At 44.7% G+C, this 23,834-nt stretch overlaps 1 protein-coding gene across 1 annotated transcript in view; it reads right to left on the minus strand.

Annotated features, from left to right (window-relative positions):
• The window catches only part of mid2 (midline 2), a 100,047-nt gene extending 80,575 nt beyond the window's left edge, over window positions 1–19,472 (minus strand). The window contains exon 1 of the mRNA XM_071917063.2: window positions 19,368–19,472. The gene's annotated coding sequence lies outside the window, so the exon portion shown is untranslated. The remainder of the gene's footprint in view (window positions 1–19,367) is intronic.
• Between the last annotated feature and the right edge of the window lie 4,362 nt (window positions 19,473–23,834).

Below are 23,834 nucleotides of genomic sequence, written 5' to 3' on the forward strand. Positions count from 1 at the left end.
CTACTGCTAGGCTAGTCCAGCTAAGTTAGCTGGACTGTAATCACCTGCCTTGGTTGGCTGTTTTTGAATGAACTGCACCCTGACAAAATGTCATTAGTCTAAGGGTGTCTAGTGCTCAGTGTAGTACAAGGTGTGCTGGAAAATAAAGTATCCAAACAATTTCAGAAATTAGCTACTGTTTCTAGCAAAATAGGTGCACAATCCAGGCTGTTATGGAACATATAGGCATGGTAAAGCATGTGCGCTAACCCTCTCTACAAAGATTGTGTCGTAGCCCGGGTTGCTGGGGATGATTCAGGTGATTCAGACTGAAACGCACCCACCATTATGGCTCAGTGTGGGAAACAGCCTCACAATGGGGGCCCGGTTTCGAGGCAGGGTACGCATGGGAAAGCCATTTGTTTCAAAGATAGGAAGGGGCGTGCTGAGGTGCAACCAGAGCCAGATGTTGGACATCTATCAAAGAGGCTTGTTCACGGAGCGGAGAGCAGAACAAAAGATTACTTCCAGGAGGGGCTATGCTTCAGCGCAAGGTAGATTATACGGACAAACACAAACACGTATGCACACACACACACACACACACACACAGACAGATGGACCAAGCCACACACACACACACACACACACACACACACACACACACACTGAGACAGGTACTTTAAGCCCCAGTCACAACTCCAGTGTCAGCAGCCTTAATCTGCGACTCCGGACTCAATCTCTACACTGTGACAATCTACTGTGTATCACCAGTTTATTATTGTCCCCCTGCCCCCACTCCTCTCTCTCCTCTCCAGGTGTACCTGGATTCTACCCATCTCGGTGGAGGCTGTCAATCACACGCTTATCACAGCAGAGGAAGAGGAGCAGAAAATCACATAGTTGAGGTTTAAAGGCTCCAGAGAGCAAGAGGACGGTAAACAACAGCAGCAGGGGGTCGGCGGTCTTCCTTTTGCAGGGGCTTGGGAAAACACACCCTGAGACAGTGCCATGTTTATCCCTGTGGGATGTTTTACGGTTGGGGAGGAAAAAATAACACTTATAATGTCATTATGGGAAAATGTCATCTCTTGTCATGAGTGGAATGCAAATATTTTTTGCAGAACTGTTATTTGGAATTTAAGACACTGCTTTTGAGACAAATAACAGATTAAAGGCTGTTTCACTGAAGTCCCAGGTGACCAGGTGATTCTTATTCTCTTAATAGGTGATAGAAAAATGCAAAACAGTGTAAAATTGTTGCATTAAGATCAAAGTTTCAGCCCCTGTGTGCACTTGGAAGGTGTGACAGGGCATACCAACAGGTAGTTAGCTATGGGGGTCTTTTAGAGGCCAAGTGCACCCTGATTGTGTGACCAACAGGTTTCTTCTCCACAGCGGTTTAGGGCTGAACAAAGACAGATGCTATTAAGCCGACAAGCCCAGCCTGCAGTCGGTAACCTCGGTCTGCTGCGGACCTGTTGGTATGCAGTGAGCATTCCTCAAATATCTTCCAACGAACAAAAGGTTAAAGATGTTAATAACGAATTACTGGCTTCCTCCGGCGGCCTGCTCATGTGAAACAGTAACACATTGCTAATTAAATAACCATTTGGAAGCAAACAGAGAACGGTACAAATGGAGCTCGATTTTTTTGGCGAAACAAAAGTAAAAAAAGTGAGAACACGGTTCAGGATGGCAGTTTGGATTCGCTCTCTCTGTTTCTCTCTCTCAGGGGTGATGAGGGCCAAGCTAAAACAAGCAGCTCTCATTCATGATTTTATGAGGTAACTAAATAAGGCTGAGGCCAACGAGAGTCTTTCCACTGAGACTGGTCGGCCTGTTTGTGCAATGTTGGTAAAATCACAGAGCTAAACACATTTTGGCAAGCGCAGGCACTAACCAAGGGTGAGCGCATTAAAATGACTCATAAAACCACCATAACATAACACTGCTGCATGAATACTTTCATTAGTAACTGTGTAAGCAAATGTAATTCTCAAGCCCTGGCCCTAAAACACGGCATTTTCCCTAATCACCTCAGCAGAGCATTAAAACCAGAAAGAAACAGGACATTGTTCGAGTGGATTCAGTGGAATTCAATTGCATAAGTGGATTGAAATGCCGGCATTTTTTGGAGGGCAAGTCGTTTCATTGGGGTTAAAAATACCCACAGGCATAAGAGATATGTCAGGACCGAGCACTGCTGAGCTTTGCCAGACGCCAAGAGACTGCAGCTCCCCTTCTCTTCTGGTTTGGGGAAAAAGGAAACGGCAGTCCCCACAATGAGGGCCCTCCAGTTGACCAGAACACACCAAAACTGTACACCATGATTATATAAGCGGGATCAAGTAGCACATTAAACTTGTCATGTTACATTTCCGTGCCGTCGCTGACAGAAGCCATGTGTCCCAATGCAGCTGCTACGGGGGATGAAAAAAAAGGAATATTGAAACATATGTGAAACTGGCCTGGGTTCCTTTTCCCACCCCCCTCTCTCTCTCTCTTGTTTCCCCTCATCTATCTCTCTCTTCTTCCTCCTCTCTCGCTCTTCCTCCCACTCCACTTGCCCAATATTTCCTCTGCTTCTCCTTTCCTTTCACCCAGCCCTCTCTCCCTCTCTCTCTCTGTTTTTTCCTGCCTCTGCCTCTCTCTCTCTCTCTCTCTCTCTGCAGCACCCCTCAGCGCAGACTGCTTTCATCAAACATGTGATTCCTATTCATAGAATGTAAACAGTAACGCAGCCAAGCCAGCGTTTCCATTTCACATTTAGTGCAGCTCCGCAGACTGGCTCGAGCTTAACCCTCTACCTCCTGCTCTCAGCTACACCGGCAACAGCTCCTGTTACAAAACAATTTCCATCATCTCTTGAAATAAATCCAATGCAGTATATTGCATTTCGTTTGTTATATCTCAAGACCTCAAGATATTATGTTGCTTACACATATCATGTTTGCTTTATCAAGTTAGCATTCTTGCTTTTCCCACTGATGAAATGTAATCACCATTAGAGAGCATGCAGCTACAAACACATCAGCATCTATAAACATGGTGCTCAATGCAAATTGATTCCATGATTAATGTACGTAATATACAGCATTTGTTCCAAATTGTTTAGTCACAGACTGCCTATAAGAACCTTTATAAGGAAAAGCATTTAATCATTTTTACGACTTTCCAACACTTCAATTGCCCAGCAAGTATTTGACAAACAGCAACATACAGGAGGTGGCCAAGTGTAACTTCAACCCCAAACAAGCATAACATTTTCACAATATATTATTGCACAATAAAAAATAATCTTAAAACCTTGGGTAACTGTTTTGAAGTGATGTTAGAAAGATATTTAGCTCACAAAACGATGCGGGTAGATGCATTTATGGACGATTACGGAAGTTGTCTCAAATTTCATTTTGGTGCAGGCCCATCTATTAAACATCAAAATGTCTGCTGGGTGTTTCAACTGAACAGGCATGCCTAAATGTGTCTACAAAGCCAGCCTACAGTCTTCCACAGCATCACTGCTGCTTTGGGAGTATGAAAGGAGGCCAGGCAGCAGGCAGGCAGGGCCCTGACTTTACTGTACCAGTAGGCTTCCCCATTCTCTGGCTACCAATGTTGGCCATTGATGGGGAAAACATGAGGTGGGACTCTGGGGACAAGTTAACCCAGTTCACCTCACTGTGCCTCCATCCATCTCAGGGAACGTCCCACTGCAGCATGACATGAATAACACAGCAAGGAACTCTGAAATGATAGTGACATACCGGGAACTGGTGTGTCGGTCCAGCTATCATCATGTTTAGATATCATCAATAATTCAACGTTATAATTTATTGTCTGTCAGAATCATATTGTGATGAATAACAATAGAGTTATGATTCACAAGTCTGTTGTCTAAATGAATGATAAAACACTACTACTAAAACCCCAAATATCTCACAAAATGAGATCTGAAACAAATTATGGCATTTGAAAATTACAGTTTGATGATATTTTATTCACTGTCAGCCCCACTGACAAAAGGTACAACTCTGTACCTTGTTTTTGACAGTGTATTACTATGCAGTTCAATGAACAACAATTTGATTATTCAACATGTGACTTTGCCTGTTAGCAGATATTGTTATATACTGATATCGAAATGCTTTTTTAAGATTATCATGATACTAATTTTGTCCCCATCACCCAGCCTTAATCCAGAGGAAATTACAGACCCTGGAATGAAAATGGCAGTTATAAAACATGACAAGTGTGCCAGTCGGGGTGGGTGTATGCGCCCGCCTGGCTGCAGATTCCTCTTTGTGTGTGTGGAGCGCTACATTCTTCCACTTGCATATATGTAAATGGGATTTTCAATGCTGCCATCATGACCTGATTCTGTATAAAATTAGCTGTGTTTGTGCATTCAGGGTAATGCGTATGCTTGCTGTGAGTCTCTCTTTCACTTGTGCGTATCTAGTGTGTCGGTGAGTGTGTGTGTTGGCCGATTATGTGTGTGGTGGATGGATGTATATGTGTATATGTGTATAGTGCTGTGGGATCTATAGTGTGTATCCTTTTGTACAATTACGTGACCTTACAGGTTCTTATGCGTGATGAGTGTTTAACTTGTTTGTATGTTTACATGCAGTGTGTGTGTGTGTGTGTGTGTGTGTGTGTGTGTGTCAACCCATAGGTGCTATAACTCTCCAGGTGTGTATATGTAGGAACTGTAGGTATGCAGTTGCAGGGCCACTTCTTCAAAGCCATGTTTGTTTGCTGTGTTCCTTTTGGCTGCCTGTCAGCAGCGCTGGGTTATATTGTGTGAAGGGCATTTGCTGATGCAAGACATTGAAAATGAAATAAACAATCAATTCTCGTCAAACACAAGGCCAAGCCAGACTTGCTAATTGGTTTAATACATCTATGCATGGCAGCAGAATGAAATGAGATTTTCACAGGGTTGTGACAGTGAGTAGAGCACACCTCTCTTTCTCTCTCTCTCTCTCTTTCTCTCTCTCTACTTAACACGTCTGCCTGTTACAGCTTGGCAGCCTGTGGGTAATAAAGTTAATACCGTCAGACGTCGTCTCATCAGCTCTCTGAGGCTCTTTGCTGCAGTGGAGAGTCTTATCAAGCCTCAACACAACACCATGCCCGCCCCTGCCCCCCTCGCTTCTCGCCGCCTCCATTATTCATGTGCATTTGCCCAGGTGTGAACAAACCCAGGATCAGGAGCTCATGAGATATTTAGGCGAGGGTTGAGCAAGCTGGAAGGAGGGAGGGAGAGGGAGAAGACAGACGCGGCTAAATGTCCATAAGGGCATGAGTAAGTAGGCTACCACCCCACTGGCTGGTGTTCGGGTGTGAACTGTTGACCCAGGAAGTCCTCGACCGTCCCGGGCCGGTCAGAAGAGGACACTGGCAGAGTGGAGAATACAAGAACATGGCATACAAGAAGCTATCAAGTAAACCCTGGATCCCTCCCTCTCTCCAAACGTCTGCTTCTCTCTAACACACTTGCAGGGGCAAAGTCAGATACACTCCTGGCTCCAAAGTACTATTACCTCATTCAAAAGCCATAGGTTTGTTCCTCTTTGAGACTAATATAATCTTTTTTTCTCAGGGTATTTTAATCTCTTCCCTCTCTCTGCAAGTCTTGCTCTGTCTATTTCCCTATTTGTCTCTTTCTCTTCTCTACTTTGCTGCATACAGTTTGTGTCTGTCAGAAATACTTTCTTCTTATGCCTCAGTGTTGCTGCTTAAGCTGATAAAAGTCTATTCTCAAAGTCTGCTCTCATACAAAAAACAATATTGACAAAGATCTTTGACTGTAACCGGCCGACTGCATTTTCAAAGCCAGCTCACCTTGAACATTGCACCGAGAGCTAGAAGATTGATTCTACTCCATTTGCTGTGAAATAGCTTCGCCGAACTCTGAAATAACTAACATTGTGGAGTGACGCGCTTCCCCTGGATGCAGTGATGAAACTGTAATGACATGAAATAACGAGATGATCGACTGAAAAAGCATACGCTGCATAACTTGGCAAATCTTTTGTCTTGCCTTGCGGTAAATAAACTAGCTTGTGTTGACAGTTGACACCAATTCAGCTTCAAATTCTTTATTTTTTCATCCCACTGTACTGTGTTTATGTGTGTGTGTGCGTGTGCGTGTGTGTATGCAAGAGCACGGGGCGAAGTTAATGGCTTACCTTTTACTGGAATTTTCTATAAATATGCAAATTTACTCCACACCGTGTGAAAAAGCAATCTACGCACCGCATAAACGGCAGTTTGAGCTTCCGAATGGAGGATCTTTTCAGCGGAGAAATTGCATTCCCGGCCCTGTAGACCTATATCAGACTGGAAAGCCTGTCAGGAAAACAATCGCCCTCGACATGAAGATTGACGATATATTCCTGAAAAGTTTGCCGATTGCAATAAATAAATAAATAAATAAATAGCTGACAACTTTAAAATGCAAAACCTTTGAGTCGTATTTGCGCAGGCGAACTGATCCGGAAGGTGCCAACCGCCTTATCAATAACCTGCCAAACCGCATTAGCAAATAACGACGTTGTCCAAGCCGGTGCTATTGATTCCGGAGGAGACAGATGCTCGGTTCAATACTGAGGCCTCAGATGCATCAACAATCCTGACTGTTAATATGACAGCTGTCTCCCATTAAGAAACACCTCAGAGAAAAATAGCTCACTGTGGTGCTGAACTACAGCGGCATCATAATAGAGACTGAGAGGAGGATGGACATTCTTCCTCCCGAGATAAAGACAGAAATGTTTCACTATAAGGAATACTTTTATTCTCTCCCTACTACAGTCTGTGTGTGCGGTAGGTGGGTTTGTGTGTCTTGGAAAGAGAGGAAGAGGGAGAATGTCTTGGTGGTGAGTGTGTGTGTGTGCTATCTCATGTGCATGCTGTTCCCTAAATCTGCTTACGCCGGCAGCCAGGGTTCAATCTTCCAAACTGTCTGCGCAGCCCGCCAGCCGAGGGAAATACATTTATACGCCTGATACAAAAGATAGTACAGATGAAAGAGTTGTCGGAGTTGTCTCGGCTGAATCATCCGTAACCCCATTACACACCGTCAGAGCAACTAACCTCGTTTTGGGGAGCGCACTGTGTCTCGCTCCCTCGCTCTCTGAATAGGGGTCTAGGAAATAAAAATAAATAAATAAATAAAAGGTGTGAAATGACAAGATGAAATTGACAATTCAACAGTTTCAACCCTAGATGGATTTTCCGTCCCGGTGCCGCCGCCCTATAGCACGTAGGAGGACATCACGCTGCACGCTGCAGGACCATGTGTGTCTTGATGAACATGGCCTGGACGCATTGGGCATTTTCACACAACCGTTAAACCGGACTGAAGTGGACTGAGCTGACCTCGACCGGTCTTGACTGGCGGTACTACAGACCACTCGACCACAGGACGTTTTTCGCTCTCCCAGCAGTTCATGCCCATAACGCGCCGTTCCGTTAGCGACTGTGAACGAGAAAACAGGCCGGCACAGTTCAGTTAAGCTCATTATGATTTTGCTTTTAGCCTTGAGCGAAACGCTGTTAGTTACCATTGGGATTGTGCATGGATTAGTGATGCGCGGGTCGGGTTTTTTTCAACCTGCGAGTGTGCGACTGCCCGATCCGACAAAAAAAACATATCCGACAAATCCGCCCGACCCATTTTCATACACATAAAACAACGACCCGAAACCCAACCTGGAAAAAAGAAAAGGCTATACCTAATGCGTAGTGTGCACAGGATATGGTGTATGGATGGCGGGATATACCAGCTGGATATTGGAGAAGTTTATTCTTTTAATTACATTTAAGGGGTGACTGAACCCCACCCAAATCTGTGGTGAAGCCTGAACTGGCCATCTGCTATTGGCTGGTCTTTGGTGCCACGTGATGTCACCTTCTATTGAGTACAACAGGTGGTGACATCACCTGGCACCAAAGACCAGCCAATAGCAGATGGCCAGGCTTTCCACCATTAGATCTCAGGCTTCACCACAGATTTGGGTTTGGGGTTTAGTTACTAATTATGATTTTGGTTTTAGCCTTGAGCGAAACCCCATTAGTTACCACTGGGATTGTACTAGGATGTTTAAACGTGGACTATCTGAGGCAGCGCAGTACAGGCGTGCCCAGTTCCAGCTTCTTGAGTGCGGTCGACCCAGAGCTAATAAACACAAGCTTGCTTAAAGGTTCAAACACTCCGCTCACCTGGGGTCAAAGTCCGTACACTTTCCCCAAAGCATAGCAACGGCCAGAAGGGCCACTTGCCACTCCGACTGTCGCAGACGCTGACCATTAATAAAGCAATAGGCGTTTGTGAAGTGTTACTAGGCCGTTCCGTTATTCATGATGAGAGGGTGTCGGGGAGAGAGGGATAAAAAAAGACAATACAGAAGGAAACCGACAGAGACGGTGTGTGTGTGGCAGAGAGGGAGGGAGGTCAGGAGAAATCAGCGCAAAAATAGATCACACACACGGCGAGAAAAACAAAAGAGAGCAATAAAGAGAGAGAGAGAGGGAGGGAGGAGGGAGGAGGAGGAGGGGTGGGAGACCTTGCCGTCGGTGGGACCCCAGGGAGGGGGTTCCTGTCCTCTATCCTGCTCTTTGCCTCTACAAAGTCACAGCCTTCTATTTATACAGCGCTGTAATGTTTGGCATTTCCTCCGAGGGGGGGAGGATGAACTATTGTTTTCCTTGGCCGCCGTTTGATTGGCCCGGCAGACTCCGTGCGCTGAAATGTCAGCTGTTTGTAGCTCTATTTTTTTTTTTTTTTTTGGACCGGCTTGATTTATCACTGATACGCGCTCATTTGTTCCTTCTCCAGATGAGAAATGTCGTTACCGTCGGCGAGGTGAAAAGACGTGGCAGTTAACGGTGAAACGGATGAGGCGGGAGACAGGGTGAGGTGATGTTTTTTCACCCTCACCCTTTGTGAAATGTGGATATGAGACACACAGCGCTGGTGTGTACATCCGAGGAGAGAGGCGACCGCATCACCATGCTGCTGGATCAAAATGCAGATTTGAGCTTGCTGATTGCAGCTGCAGCGCCAACGATGCTGCAGCAACAGGCAAGACATAATCAATGCAAAACGGGATTGACCGCTGTCAGGCAGTGTCAGCCAAAAGTTAAGCAGCGGACAACTTTTCTGACAAAGAGGAAACATGATGAGCAACCGTGATCGATACTGGCAGACTTGTCTCAATCATAGAAAATGAATGGACTTCCAGGGACTGGTTTCTCTCTAGGAACACACAGAAAGTTCTCCAGGTAGCTGATTAGACTGACAGGAGTGTGAGTGCATGGGTTCAAATCCCACCTCATGCTCGACTGTCCCACTTTTCCTCCATTCCGCCCGTCTTCTCATCACTGACTATGTTTCTACTATAAGCCAAATGGTTCTCAACGTGGGGTCCGCGGACCACCAGGGGTCCTTGAGAGAGTTCCAAGGGGTCCCCAGCAAATTCATAAATTGCTAAACTTCACCATTATTTCATTTATAAGAAGTTAATACAATTAGAGAATGTAGAAGAATGACTATTTTGGTCATAGTTTCACTGTTACCTCTCTACCTACAATACAGACATTCATGGAATTCTGGACAAAATCATGTCTAACAATAAAAATATTCTCAGATTTGAGTCCAAGAGTCAAAATCCAATGGGGGTCCGTGGCCCTAATATGGACTAAATTAGGGGTCCTTGATATGAAAAAGAATCACTGCTATAAGCGATGATGCCCTACCACTGCTAGAAAAATCAACACAGTAAAGATTCATATGGTCTTATTGTTAAATAAAGACAAACAAATACAGCACAAGCACAGTACAGGTATAGTAAATACATAAGCATCCAAATCAGACCCACTTCAGTGGGAACTGAACGCTGAGGGAAAGCGTAGGCCAACAGGACTGAACTCTCTTTAATGGAGCCGTCTCTCACAGGCTCTCCGAAACATTTTGAATAATGTCTTTGTGCGCTGAGAAAACACAAACACACTCCCCCCCTCGTCTCCTCACTCGAGCCCCACAACTAAAGCCGACACAAATCAATAGCTCGTTAGTTAAACAATAGCCGCCCAACACTGCCGCATTCTTAAAAATAGCTATTCCCCGGAGCACTGCAATACCAAAGAGAATAATTGTGAAGGTTAACAATGCCTACTGCTATATCAATATTGAACTGAACCGATGGCCTGGAGACTGGGAAAAAAAACGGAAGCTTAGTCTAAGGGCTTTTCACTGGAGGCAGGTTCACACTTCACAGCAACTCCTACTCCTAATCATGACTGGTCAGGATGAATCCGCCGACCTCAGCGGAGCAATTCCACATTCAAAGCAACCGATAGCATTAGGATATTACCGACTGCAGCCTGCTGCAGCCTGACAGGCACGGACATAAGTGCCGTGATCAGTGGAGGGTCTGGGGAGAATATCATAATTCCACCAGAGATGATTGCAACTAATCTGCCACGAGAGGGAAGGAGCTGATTTTAGAGAGTAGGTGTTCCTCCAAAAATGCCTGCTGGGTGGATGAGTGTGTTTTTTTTCTGTGTGTGTGTGTGTGTGTGTGTGTGTGAGTCATGGAGCTTTTCATTCCTCCACCCCGTGTGCTCGTCCTCCTCTGCCCCATGACTCTCTCCGTCTTTGCTCCCTGCTCTATATAACTCTTAACCCTCCCCGAAAATCTACCAAGCACCCTTTAAGCTCGATGTTTTCTTTTTTCATGCCTCTTCTTGTTTACACCAGCCCTCTCGGCCTATCTCTTTATATCTATTTCTCTCTCTTTCTGCCTCTGTTTGCCGTGCCCACTCCCACGACTTCTGTGGAAACTGCACTCCAGACATCTGGCCTGCGCTGACACTAACCGACCCCACAGCGAGTAGAGATGTTCTTTATAGCGAGCGAGAGGCCTTTGTTATATGGCACAGAGAGAGAGAGAGAGAGAGAGAGAGAGAGAGAGACAGAAACAGGAGCATCTCTCAGCATGCTTTCTCAGTCTAGAGTGGTAGAGCACAAGATAAGGTTCCCACCATCGCCATCCACAACTTTTCCATGACTTTCCATGACTAAGTGCTTCCATAAGCTAAAAATGTTATTCCTTCCTGGTTTGGTAACATTGTTTTTCAGCTCAGTAAAGGTCTAAAGGGGTGAACAGTCTGGTTTCCACTATACTTGGGCTTGATGTGGACACAAACAGCTGAAAACCATCATCTAACGCAATGATGTGTGAAACAAGTTGGAAAGCACATTCTGCTATATTCCTGTAGAGTGACCCATTTGTAAAACTCCCAGATATTCCCCAGAAAATTAATCAAATTCCTTAATTATCCCTACCTGGAATACGCCGCTCATAATTCCATGATGATCCAGAAAGTCCGTGACCAGTGGGAACCTTTACAAGACGTCCGCGCTACCCTTACACGCCATGATGTTTTACTGTACATGTATTTAGCCCCCGGGGTCGACACTCCACCCTGCCTCCTCCATCCATCCAGGAGGCAGGCGGCGTGGTATACTGTACCCAGGAGAGGGGCGTCTGGGGTGGGCTGCGTGACGGCAGAGCTGGGCCCGAGCCCCGGCTCCTGGTGCCAGCAGGTGAGATCATGGGAAACACGTGTGACTCTGTAGGAGTGTACGCAGGCAGCTGGCTGTTAACTAGCGCGGTGGGAGGTTGGCAGCCGCCTCGGCCTCAGCTGCTGCTGTTGGGCTGGGGTAGGAAAGAACGCCCCCCCCCCCCCCCCTCCTGTCTGGGTGGATCCTTAGTATTTAGTGTCCTAGTGTTTGTGTGCTTTATTGCGTATTGCATTTCTGTCATCATTGTAGCAGGGCACATTTACGATCCGATCACACCTACAGTTTGTTTCTAACCGTAATAAACATAATGAAAAAGTTTACTTGACTTTGTTTAGGTTCACACTGTCCAATTACAAGCGAACCAGGGCTTGTAAACAAAAGTCACATGGACTCACACACATATAGCTCCTTTCTTGGGCAGAGTTTTGTCCAAGTTGTCCCAGTTAAAGGATAATACCAGTGTAATTTTTTTTTCCTATTGCCATTAATGCCTATGAAGAGTCTACACCCACTGATGTATTTGCCACAGTCAGAAGTTACTGCTGTCTGCTCTGCCTCCTTACCTCCTGGAGGTCACAGGGACATACTGTTTCATTGACTAGCATAATACATCATTCTAAATTACATGACTATTGACATTTTTCCGAACAAGACCTTATAACACCACAATCATTGCAGTTACAATCCTGTCAAAAATAGTTCCATTCTGCCAGAATTGAACGTTAAGAGATCACTGCTCGTCTCCAGTTAGACTCCCACTCTGCCTTAAGTCTTGTTCTGCCTTTTCACTGCCACCAGAAGTACGTAACAGTGCGCCCAAATGGAAAAAATGTAAATAGTCCCCATTAAACGAGTAATTAGCTGCTTGGTAAAATTGTGTTAGGAAAAAATTACAGTAGTTGTGTATTTAAAATGATGGATTGCATAAGTCAATGCAGCAGTATGTCTCTGCAAGCTGTTTTTAATGGACTAAAGTATGAATAAACCACTTCAGACATGCTTGACGGGAACGCACCCTTAAAAAATAAGTGATTATTATTGTGTCCCTGTCCAATAAGCTTCAACCTACAGACTTCCCTGGCTAATTAAGTTTCAAATGCCACCGCTCTCAAGCCAATAGACTTCTTCTGCAAGAGCAATCCCAGACAATTAGATTTAGGCTTGACGGATTCCTATGCAATCAGATGCCGTGTCACGTTAGCCAAACTCTCTGGTCATCTGGCCTCTATCCCAGGAGAACGCAGCCAGTGAACCTTTAATGAAGTAAAAAAAATCTCAGGTGTAAACAATTCACCTGTTATTGTGGAATGAAGTACAGAAAGAGAGATCTTTGGAGTAAAGCTTGTCATCTGTCACACATATGCTCCACAATAGCATTTATTTACTACACTGGGACCATATGTAATCTGTTATCCATGTGTACAACACTCATTTGTGTATAACACGCTGTCGTTAATCTCAATTTGAAACGGTTTGTACTTGTGCTAGATGACACACACTGATGAGAGAGGGAGGCTGAGAAAGGGAGAAAGAAAACGAGAGGGTGGAATGCAAAGAAAGAAAGAAAGAAAGAAAGACAACCAAATAAAACAAGAGAAGCAAAAGACAGAGGAGACACCAAGTATCTGCCATGCTGCTGTCCCACTTCGTTCAGTATTCTGGTCTTAATGCGTTTCAGAGTTTCCGCTCCCCACTCCTCTCTCTTAACCCAGCGGGTTTCCGAACCCGGGCCAGCTGGGTCTGGAGCCCCGGAGTTAAGCCCGGGGCTCTGCCTGCAGCTCGTTGGCTTTTACCGTTTTGCCTTTTGGGACGGGACCTGGACAAGCTCTCTGCTCTGCCATTGCCAGTTAGCCATCTGACCTCCCGCCACCCCACCCCAGCCTCGGAAGCTGTGCATAGAAAGCGCACACAACCTCGTAATACCTCATGAGCAACGGTTCACATCACACCATCCACTTTTGGCACTCCGTTATTGATGTTGCAGAAGAGAGCATTTTGATATACACAAATGGATTTGGCCTAAAATATGTTTTACTTTGGTGTGCAACCTGAGGTCTACGGCCTCTTAGTGGTCCAGAGAAGTATTGCAGTGGGTCTGGGATCTTTAACATTTTGAGAAATTCGATCCCTCCTCCTGGAAAGCTGGCTCATTAAAACATATTGCTAGCTCTGTGAGACCCTTCTGAGGTAGGCCCACGATCCATTTTTGTTCCTAACCCATAGTTTAGCACACAAGGCTTTTCATTTGCAGGCCATCAGGCTATAAAACACTTGAAGATCCCAAAAACAGACAGTTTGTCTTGGCTTCGAGAGCAGCGAGCGTAAACTTTTTTAGCGTTTCCCCCAAAATGCACTGCCCTATTTCTGTATACCCCGTCCTGCTCAGATAGCTGTGCCTGCCAGTTCACCAGCTGGGTGCGACGGGTCCGTCCCGGCCTGAAACCAAGCTCTAACAGTAATAAGGCCTTGTTTCTGGATCCCTGTGGCACATACAGATGCTCAACGCTCAACCAACACAACCAAAAACTACAATTAATATCTTTTTTTGGCCGGGAGGAGAATGCTTAGCGATGTGGTGTCATGCGTGACCACTCCTCGCCACTCTGCACGCAGTGCGAATGCATCTGGGGGCCGCAGTGTGTCTCCCTTGGCAGGGACCTGCTGCCATTGCTGCAATGGAGAGATCAAAAGGAGTGTGGAGACAAAAGCAGGAGCCAAGCTGTCACACCATGCATTCAAGATATGTCAGCCTCAATTCCCACCAAACACCGAGTCCCTAGATCAATCTCCTATTGAGTGGAAACCGTTTCCTCTGTTCATGAATGCACCTCTGTGTTTTGCAGTTCGGTTTTGCATTCTGTCGCATGCATTCAATTTCTGTACATTCCAGAGCTATTACTGCTGCAATTACGACTGCTCACGTAGATACACTCCATGAATAATTTCACCTACACCGCTGTAATGAAAAATCCATTCGGAAAAATAATCTGTTTTTCCACTGCAAAGAAATGCGATCTAGTCCTTGTCTGGCCGACCACGGACGAAGAATACGAAGACATCTGCCTACGCTCACTGCTGTGTCTGCCACTCAGGCCGAGCTGGGGTCCCGGTCCCGTCGCCGCGGTAAGATAAGCTGATGTGCACCGTGATTCATTGTGACCGGTTTGGGAACGAGGAACGGAGGAGGCCAAGAGGTGAATGCGGCGCCGGTTGTTTGTGATGCACCTCGCTCTGTTCGCGTTCGCGGGAAATAAGCTTCAGCTCGGGAGAGAGGGGGGGGGGGGGGGGACGGGTTTTCATTCATAATGTATGACTGTCACACAGGACGGATCATGGCGGAGTGAGACAGGAGCGTACCCTGCAGGAGCGATTCGAGCGGTCCGACGCGGAATCGTGAGTAATCCCGCTGCCTTGGGTATTAAGTCAACTTCAGCGAACCTTCATGCCTTGCCTTAAAATACAGCGCCTTAAAATACCCAAACGCAGCTTACTTCTGTGGAGAGGGATTTAACATCGCTGTCTTCAGGACATCACTTGTTATTGTAACTGGGGAGCGGGGGTGGGTGTCTGTCAAAGTATCGGTCTCTTCTTATACGGAGGGGTAGTTTAAACCAAGTGATCTGATTGGTCAAAGATGTGTTTATCGTAATTCCCATAAAGCGCGACTAGCCATGCTTTATTGGTTGCTATGCCAAGCGTGTTACTGATCTTTCTGGCATTGCTCTATATTTTTATGTCGGTGTCCTATTTGGAATGCATTTGTAACTGTTGTATAAAATCTACAGCACCCTTGGGAGCATTGGTTGCGTTCATTACTGTGATTATGGCGTCTTCAGCGCCGCCGACTCATCGCTGTCGCACCCGCTGTAAAAGAACGTCCTCTCGGGTGATAATAAAACAGACAAATAAAAGAGAAAGGCCTTTCACCCTGCCACAATGAAAAATTGCACAAACAGTGAGACCCAACAGTGCATTTAAACCAAAGCGCTCATCCACTGATTTAACATTTGCCGATACAGAAGGCTTTTCTCAGCTCATTTACGATCCTTATGTGCCCGGGTAAAAACTCCGGAGCGCGCTGTTCATTAAAGGGAGCGTGTCTGCTCTGCTGAGATGATTTATTTGAGGCGTTGAGAGGAATTAGCGGGATCGCTGTGGTCCGGATTCGTCGCGGCGCGCTGGGACGCCGTGACGAATGGTGAGGTGTAGAGTGGAGGGCAGGGATTTAAAAAACGTCAGGAGCGCAGATTCATGGCTCCTCTTGGAATCGGCACCTGCTGCGCGACATTGACCAACCCAGGCACACACACACACACACACCAGGGTTTCTCCTGGTTTAGAATGGCTCTTTGGTGGTTCCCCTGTCATGGCGGTCAGATGACGTCATACGTGAATTTGCATATTACTGGCATCACCAATTTCAGGCTGTCAGGTTGTCTGTTTCAATGTTTCATAAAGGTAAATCTCAGACTTTTCAAGACCACTTACAATGAAGTATAACACCCATGTCATGACTGAAATTAATATGAAAATAATAAAGTCCTATAACTTTACAAATCTGCATAATCTCTAATTTCTCGCTAACAGCACACCAAGAAACATTAACATTTTTAAGACCTCTAAAGCCAAACTGAAGACTTAAAGGCTTTATTTAGCAGTTTTCGAGGACTTTTGAGGCTTTGAAAATAGATAATTTTAAGACCTTTTCAGGACTTGTAAACACCTTGAATTTGTTGCCGAATGCTTTAGGAGTCGACACATGAACATTTTCCCCCATGATCTGAAAAAGTAGCTAGATTTGCCGTGGCAACGCCGCTTAATCTAGCAACAAAGTGGCCAAGTTGGCAACAGTTGCTGCTTTTTAGCCAATTAACACAGCGGGAGGTCCCACCTACACAACCAATGAGACGCCTGCTGCTGTTTCTCCTGCTTAGCGAACTACCCAGTTGTGTTATTAACGCCCACTGCTGGTCAGATGGCCAAAAGTAAAAAAAAAACATTCAAGGTCATTATTTTAGTTTGTTTGTTTTTCCCTCATTTTTTTCTCACATTGCCGCTAAGGGAAAAGGCTTTGGTGGCTGCCAAAAATGTCCCTATGCAGGAAAAACCCCACGCACGCAGACACACACCAAACACTGTATTTTCTAGCACCACTAGGTACGTAAAGAAACCAAGTCTTTTGCAATCCAAATCATGACTGATGTAAAACATCAAACTCCATGTACTCGTCCTAATTCTAAAAGCATCAAAACCTTTCAATTGCCGATGGTGCTTGATCTCCCTTGATCCATTTAATTTGGTCTGAGAGAGTTATTGCCTCTTTGACAAAACACTTATCTTAAAAGGATCCAAATCAACAGGAGCGGCACGGCGGCACATCATACAACTATATCGTTCAACAACACAGTGTTTTCTTTTAAGCTACCACTTGCTCTCAATCCCCTGGCTGTCCTTGGTAAATAGCCAAGGCTTTACAGCACAAAAGGCAAAACAAAATAGGTTAATAGCAGCCAAAACAGACACAAAAGACTGAGCTTTGCCACGTGCCTCGGAGCAATGGCAGGGAACGGCACCCACCATTCCTTAGAGGGAGAGAGAGAGAGAGAGAGAGAGAGCATGGGGAAATAACCCTAAAGACAGAAAGACATATTAGTTGGGAAAGAGAACATATGGCTTTCGAAGGTAAAAGTGGCAGCCTGGAGCCTCGGCTCTGTCCTTGTCCGTTCGAGACGGGAGCGTTCTTGAGTGTGCCGATGTGTAATCGGCCTGATGAGGCATGTTGTGTAATGGCATGAGACAGGGAAGCTCCCAGGCTTTACAGCGAAGAGGGTGAACTGGGGGAAACTGCATAGGCTCCAATACAGCGCACTCGTAGGAAGTGCACAGGGCTGATTGGGTTTGTGCTTTTAGTCCGCCTCGTGTTTTGCTTCCCTCAAACGGCTGGCACAGGCGGATAGAGAGAGAGAGACAGAGGGAGACTGTATCAATGTGGAAAGAGCCACTTATCTAAGTAGCGGATAGATTCAAATAAAAGGCAGCAAAATGAAGGAGGAAGGCAGTGAGGAGGAGTGGATAGGTGAATGTGGGGGTGGACAGTGCGTACAGTAGGTCCTGTTACTATATTGGAAACACATTTATTATCTGTAACTGCAGTCAGTTGAGTCCATTTGTTCATTATAGTGTTCAACATTTACCCAATCCTGACAGACAGCTGATCCCACAACAACAACATTGATGACCTTCAACACTAAAGCTACCTCAACACGTCAGCACACAGCACCATCCAAACCAGCTTAACAACAAGCACATTTCCTCTCTGTCAGCTGAGCTCAGCCACATCATCAGAAAACATGTCAGTTCAATGTCTGGCATTCGGCATTAAGCTGAATTATCTGCACTGACACTTGAGCACTTTCCTGACAACTTTCTGCATTTCATCACAGTTTGTCAGGCGATCCGTTCTAAAGGGAATGCGCCGGTGGGAACTTTCTGTTTCAACACTGTTCAAGGGCAGAAGATTTGTTTTGGATTTTCAGTAGTGGTTCACTGCTTTGGATCAGTTCAAAACAGAAAGCTACGATTTTGGCCTCGTCTGCTTATGTAATGAATAGCACCTGCATTTTCTGGCCAAATATAATCACTTTATCATCTCTTCAGAATTCTTAAAACATACCATGCAATGTCCTACATAACTATAGTAATCCTATAATAAATTGAATAAGGATATTATACAAATATCGCAACAAAACTATAAGTCACAATAGGAATATTATAGTGATACTATAATGCTATTATAAACTCACTACAGACGCACTTTAACTCCCTATGGGAATATCACATGAATATTGTGATTTTTGAGTCTATGCAATACTGGACAGTCGTTACAAGCGTGATATTCTTTCTTGGATGGCATAACCATCATGCATTGCATTCAACATTGCATTCATAACAAACAAGGTGAAACATTTTGATCACTAATGTGTGGACACGCACTAATAAACGCCAAAATAACCAGAGGGACAGGCTGCATGTGCTTTGTTACAACTGTTTAGAAGACAGCAACACGTCAATCTCCCGGTGGCGCTTTTGGGATCAAACCCTGATCAATCACTCCACTAACAAGACACCGCTATCCCTATAGAGCAGTGGTTCCCAAAATGGGGTCCGGGGACCTTCAAGGGGTCCTGGGGGCAGGGGTTGCAGGGACCCACATGCAGCATAATTTCACTATAATTCACTGAAACTGCCTGTTCTAGTCACTGGTTTCACTCTCACCACTATTACCTCCCTATGTGCAGTGTAGATAGTTATGCAATTCAATACTAAATCAACAACACAGTCTTTCCATACGGGGTCCCTGCCTGGCATACAGTCTTATCAGGTGTGTGATCCCGGTGTGTGTCCATCTGGGGGGTCACACGCATGAAAACCCCTGACATAACAGCATCAAGTCTAAGTTTTAAGCATGACGGCTAGAGATTATACCAACAGCCTACCTCTGACATGTTCGTTCGCGTTTGATTCGGGTCCATTCAAGAAAATCTTATGGCGAAGAGCTCGAGAAAATTCCCATGGACGATTAAATAAAAAATAAAAAAAAGTAATCACCGGTCCCCGCGTCTGTTTCACCGAGCGCTTCTCTCAGCCCGCGACGCGTCGGAGCGCTGCCATAAACCTGAACCCAGCACCGCCACACCGAGCCAGACACCTCTGTGTGTGCGCGTGTGTGTATGTGTGTGTATGTGCGTGTGTGTGCGCGGAGGGGAGGGGAGGGCTTTCAGACACCTACCAGCTTTATGTGCCGAACGCTCCTTTCTTCTGTCATCTTGAAAGTAGCCCCAAAAAAATGAAGTTGGAAGAAACACTTGAGGAGGAGGAGGAGGAGGGAGGGAGGAGAAGGTTGAACCGCGGGGGCGAGGCAGATTAAGATATAAGAGACTCCCTTTTTTTTTATCCCCGGGTCTGCTCCACACTCGGCGCAGCGCGAAAACGCAAAAAAAAAAAAACCCGGCCCGGTGCGCACCGCTCCGCTGGCACACAGCTCCCAGGCAAGCTGACTATTCAACTTTGGGAAAATGAGAGAGGGAAAGAGACAGAGAGAAAAAGAGAGAGAGAGAGAGAGGGGAGAGAGAGAGCAGCCAGACAATCACAGGAAAGCGGCTCCTCCTACCCATACAATGCGAAAAGCAAAAGCCAACAGATAGAGGCGACAGCGCGTTCCCCTATGGAACCGACAGCGCGGGGTAGGCTGCTCCAAATTGTAACGCATTACTTTTTACTCGTTTCAAAGTGATGCTATTATTTGGCTGATTCCTTACTCCCCGGATGCAGCAATTCGTTACACTACTCGTTACATTGTTTTTCCGTTACACCCCCCCCAAAAAATGGACAATCTTTACCTCCAAAAATCGGAATAACTGTTATATCTCCCTGTCTTTTTGCTCCATAAATCTAAGAATTGAGAAAGCTTTTCTATTTCTCATATAAACTAACAGAGAGGACTAACTAATGGGAGGATGGAAGTGGAATATAGTTATTTGATAATTCAATGTCAATGTATTAAAGGGGATAACAACAAAAGTACAGACTTTTTAGACTGGTAAATGTGACATTTCTACTGAAATTAAAATTGTAATTACACTAGGACTCGTTACTGGGGAAAGTAATCAGCCTGAACTGTTGAATTCAGCTTGACACAAGTGATGACACCACAGTCCTACAGATGACAGGGAGGACTGGCTGGATGACGCGCGAGTTAATGACCGCAATCGCTCTTCATTTGCTTGTTGTGGAACGTGATGCAACGCCTGGTAATCACAACGGGCAGGCTCGAGATATTAAGTCTTAAGTCGTTCATTAGGCTACTATCGATAAGTAAAACAGGGAGGTAATTTCTTGTTCAGTTGTAACAAAAAAGCCCAAAGGCGGCAATTAGAATATTCATCTAAACTTGTGAAAAAGTGGTTTATAATGATGGCAATATCATACTTTAATTTCCTAGATTAATTACATGATTGCGTGCTTGCGCGTGTGCGTGCGTGTGTGTCCTAACGAAAAATATACGAATATTCTGATGGTGACTTATAGCCTGCATGTGCTACTCAATAGTGAGTTTATGGTGGCCATATTGTACTTTATGGTATTACTAATATTCCTATGGGACTCATAGTTTGTCTGTGGCAGCTTACTCAATATTGTGACCTTTTCATACTTTATGGTAGTTATTACTACCATACATCACTATAATATTCCTATCATATTTCTGTAGGAGTTTACATGTAGTTTATAGCTGCCATTATATGTGTATATCTTCTACAATTTATTATAACATTACTATAGCTATTTTCTGTATAGGTGTGTGTGTGAGTATGGATGTGTGTGTGTCCTGCTTTGGTGTGTGGTGCATTGTGGGGGAACAGTGCAGAGGTTAAGGGGTTTTGCAAAGCTTTCCAGCAGACCGCTCTAGCGTGTCCTGGCTGCTCTCTGCCAGCCTGTCCTGCACCTGTCTGACCTAACGCTGCTTGTAATACCGTTTCTTCTCTGCCGCTCCCATGGCACACTATACTGCTCTCTCTATTAGGGCCAGTCATACACTGCGGGTGCCCCCGATATGAAACGGGCAGATGTATATCAGCACCTGCATAAATCCCACAAATAGTGCGACATAAAAATAATCACACAAGGATGCAATCTTGGCATAAAACGTCTTTGTTCTTCTGTGGTAGCCTATTTTTCAAGGCGTTTCGTCAAGCAGTATGATCTTATGTTACTAAAGAAATGCTTTAGAGAGGCTTATAGTAAGACATTTGACATTTCAACAAACTTGAAGAGATATTTCTGATAATATTGTCCCTGATGATTCACATAGAGCTTAGAAAGGAGGTAAGATTGTGTCCAAAAACTGTCTTATCACTGGACTTGTCAGATGTCACCAACTTTTCTCCTCTGTTATCAAAAGCAGTATCCAGATCCAATAAAAAAACAGTATAGGCCCTTGCAGTGCAAATGTTTTGCGTCTAATGGGGATGTTTTAACTGTGTTGGACTTCACTTTGGAGGCATCGTTTAAAGTTCCAAGACATCAGAATAGGCTAAATGAATAGCTGAGATAGCGCCCATGCCGTTCGATTTCTAAAACATAGAAAACATCTACCTGATCATGTCTTATGGAGTCAAATGAAGCAGTAGTAAGCAGCAGTGGCATGGCTGGGTAAGGTAGATTGGTAGGCTGCTTTGGGTAAACAGTGGCAGACTAGGCGTGGCCCCTGCGTGCCAAACAAGCAGGTGTGCCCCGCTACTGTCAACAAGCCACCGCAATCTCTCTGCTGCACCGTCTGAAAGCCTGTCTCTCTACCCTGCTTTCTGCCTTTGTTTACTGTATTTACCTGTCTATCTATATTAAACATACTGTATATCCGTCTACCCGTACCGCAAACAATGACGCCGTATTTCCTCGTCTTTATAATTGTTTGTGTACCCTCTGCTTTGTCATACTGTGTGTCTACCTGTCTGCAGCAATGTCAATCAGTCTGCCTATCTGCTCTATACTGTAATGTAGTTTAAGATTGCATCTGTCAACATGCTTTTCTTTTACCCAATACTGTCTGAATCAGCTATCTATCTACTGTCCCTATCTCTCTACCAAGCTGTCAGAAAGCCTCACTACTGCAGGTTGAACAAAATACACACACAACCTCATTGAACGATTCAAATCGATATACAGCAGGCATATACAGTAGGAGGTTGTATTCTAAGTAAACAGAGCAGACAAAGATTGCATAATATAAACAATAGATACATCTTTATGCACAAGTGGTTTGAAAAGCCCTATGAATCTTGTGAAATGATAAGTGGATATTTTAAAAGAGCCCTTACACAGTTAGGGGCCTAGCTTCTTTCTGAGTGTTGTTGTTTTTTTAATATTTTCAATAGTTGGAACATGTAGAACAAGATTGAGGAAGAAAATACAAGTGGAATTGAGATTAGATCTATGAAGCCTAGGTGGTATTACCAGACAAACTGGTAGACTCTGGTCTTCCAGTCTAAGTTATGTACTAACAAAGAATTTGGATGCTGTAGGTTTTAAAACTCAAGTCCCTTCAATTTGGAGAGTAAAGACAGTATTGGGTCATCAAAATAGTAATCATTTGGTACCTGGAGATTGAGTTCAACTGTGGTTAGTCTTCTATATTTACATGTATTACATAGTCACAAATAAAACGCATAGAAGATCTGGTTTTATGACGCTTGCCAACCGATACAAATGATAATTTTTATATAATTTGCTGCAGATTCTTATATACTCCTTATATACTTATATAAAGTCTCCCTATCTTCACAGTGAATTCCCGAATATTTTCTTGAAAGTCGGCAAAGAAAGTTGTATGTGATTGGAATTTGGTAAAATTATAGCTTTTATTTGTGCTATAGCACATGGTTAGAGCATTACAAGTGAGCATTAAATCTTCAAATCCCACCAGTGGTATTTTGGATTTTAATAGGTCATTTACCCTTCTGAACCTGACAGACCACTTGGCTGGCGGACTGCAGTGACTGTGCCTGGATCCAGCCTCAGGCATCCATCATTGTTGTCTTCGCTCAAGTTTCCTCATTGACTATGTGGACATTTGAATTTTGCGATTCACGGGCTTGGCGGTCGTTTCCACCGACAAAGCAGTTTGAGCATATAGGCATCCAGCACTCTGAATGAACTCGCCAATTTGTGGGCTGGACACCGTTAACCTGTCTTTATACAAAGTGGGTGTAGAGCGACTCTTTGCTGCTGTGATTGGTCATTGGATTGGTGTTGACATTTCCAATGAGCCCAGTATCTCATATGTTTCAGGCACTAAAGTCTCTCACGACAATAATAAGCCAATGAGGCTGACATTAACTATTACACTCCCATCTGATTATCAATACTTTTGTGAAGTCAATAGGCCTTACAGCTAATTACTAATGGGTTACCTTCTCAACATACTTCAGGTCCTTGGCCTATTCAGTTCGTGTCATCAGCGCAAACTGTTTGGCCAACACCAAGTACTGTGCATCATAGGTGCAATGAATTATGGTCTTTGTAATTCACTAACATGCTTTTAGTGTTTGACAGCATTAAGTGTTCTTGTTTTGAAAACCACTTTGACAAGAAATTCCAGGTTCGCACACCAGCTTCATGCATAATAGCACCTGAAATGAATCTAAACCAAACATTTACTTTGGCAGGCTGTCCAAATATTAACAATAAATGGGAAACACTG

Source organism: Centroberyx gerrardi, chromosome 16 (assembly GCF_048128805.1).
Source record: "Centroberyx gerrardi isolate f3 chromosome 16, fCenGer3.hap1.cur.20231027, whole genome shotgun sequence".
In the NCBI taxonomy this organism is placed as follows: Eukaryota; Metazoa; Chordata; class Actinopteri; order Beryciformes; family Berycidae; genus Centroberyx; species Centroberyx gerrardi.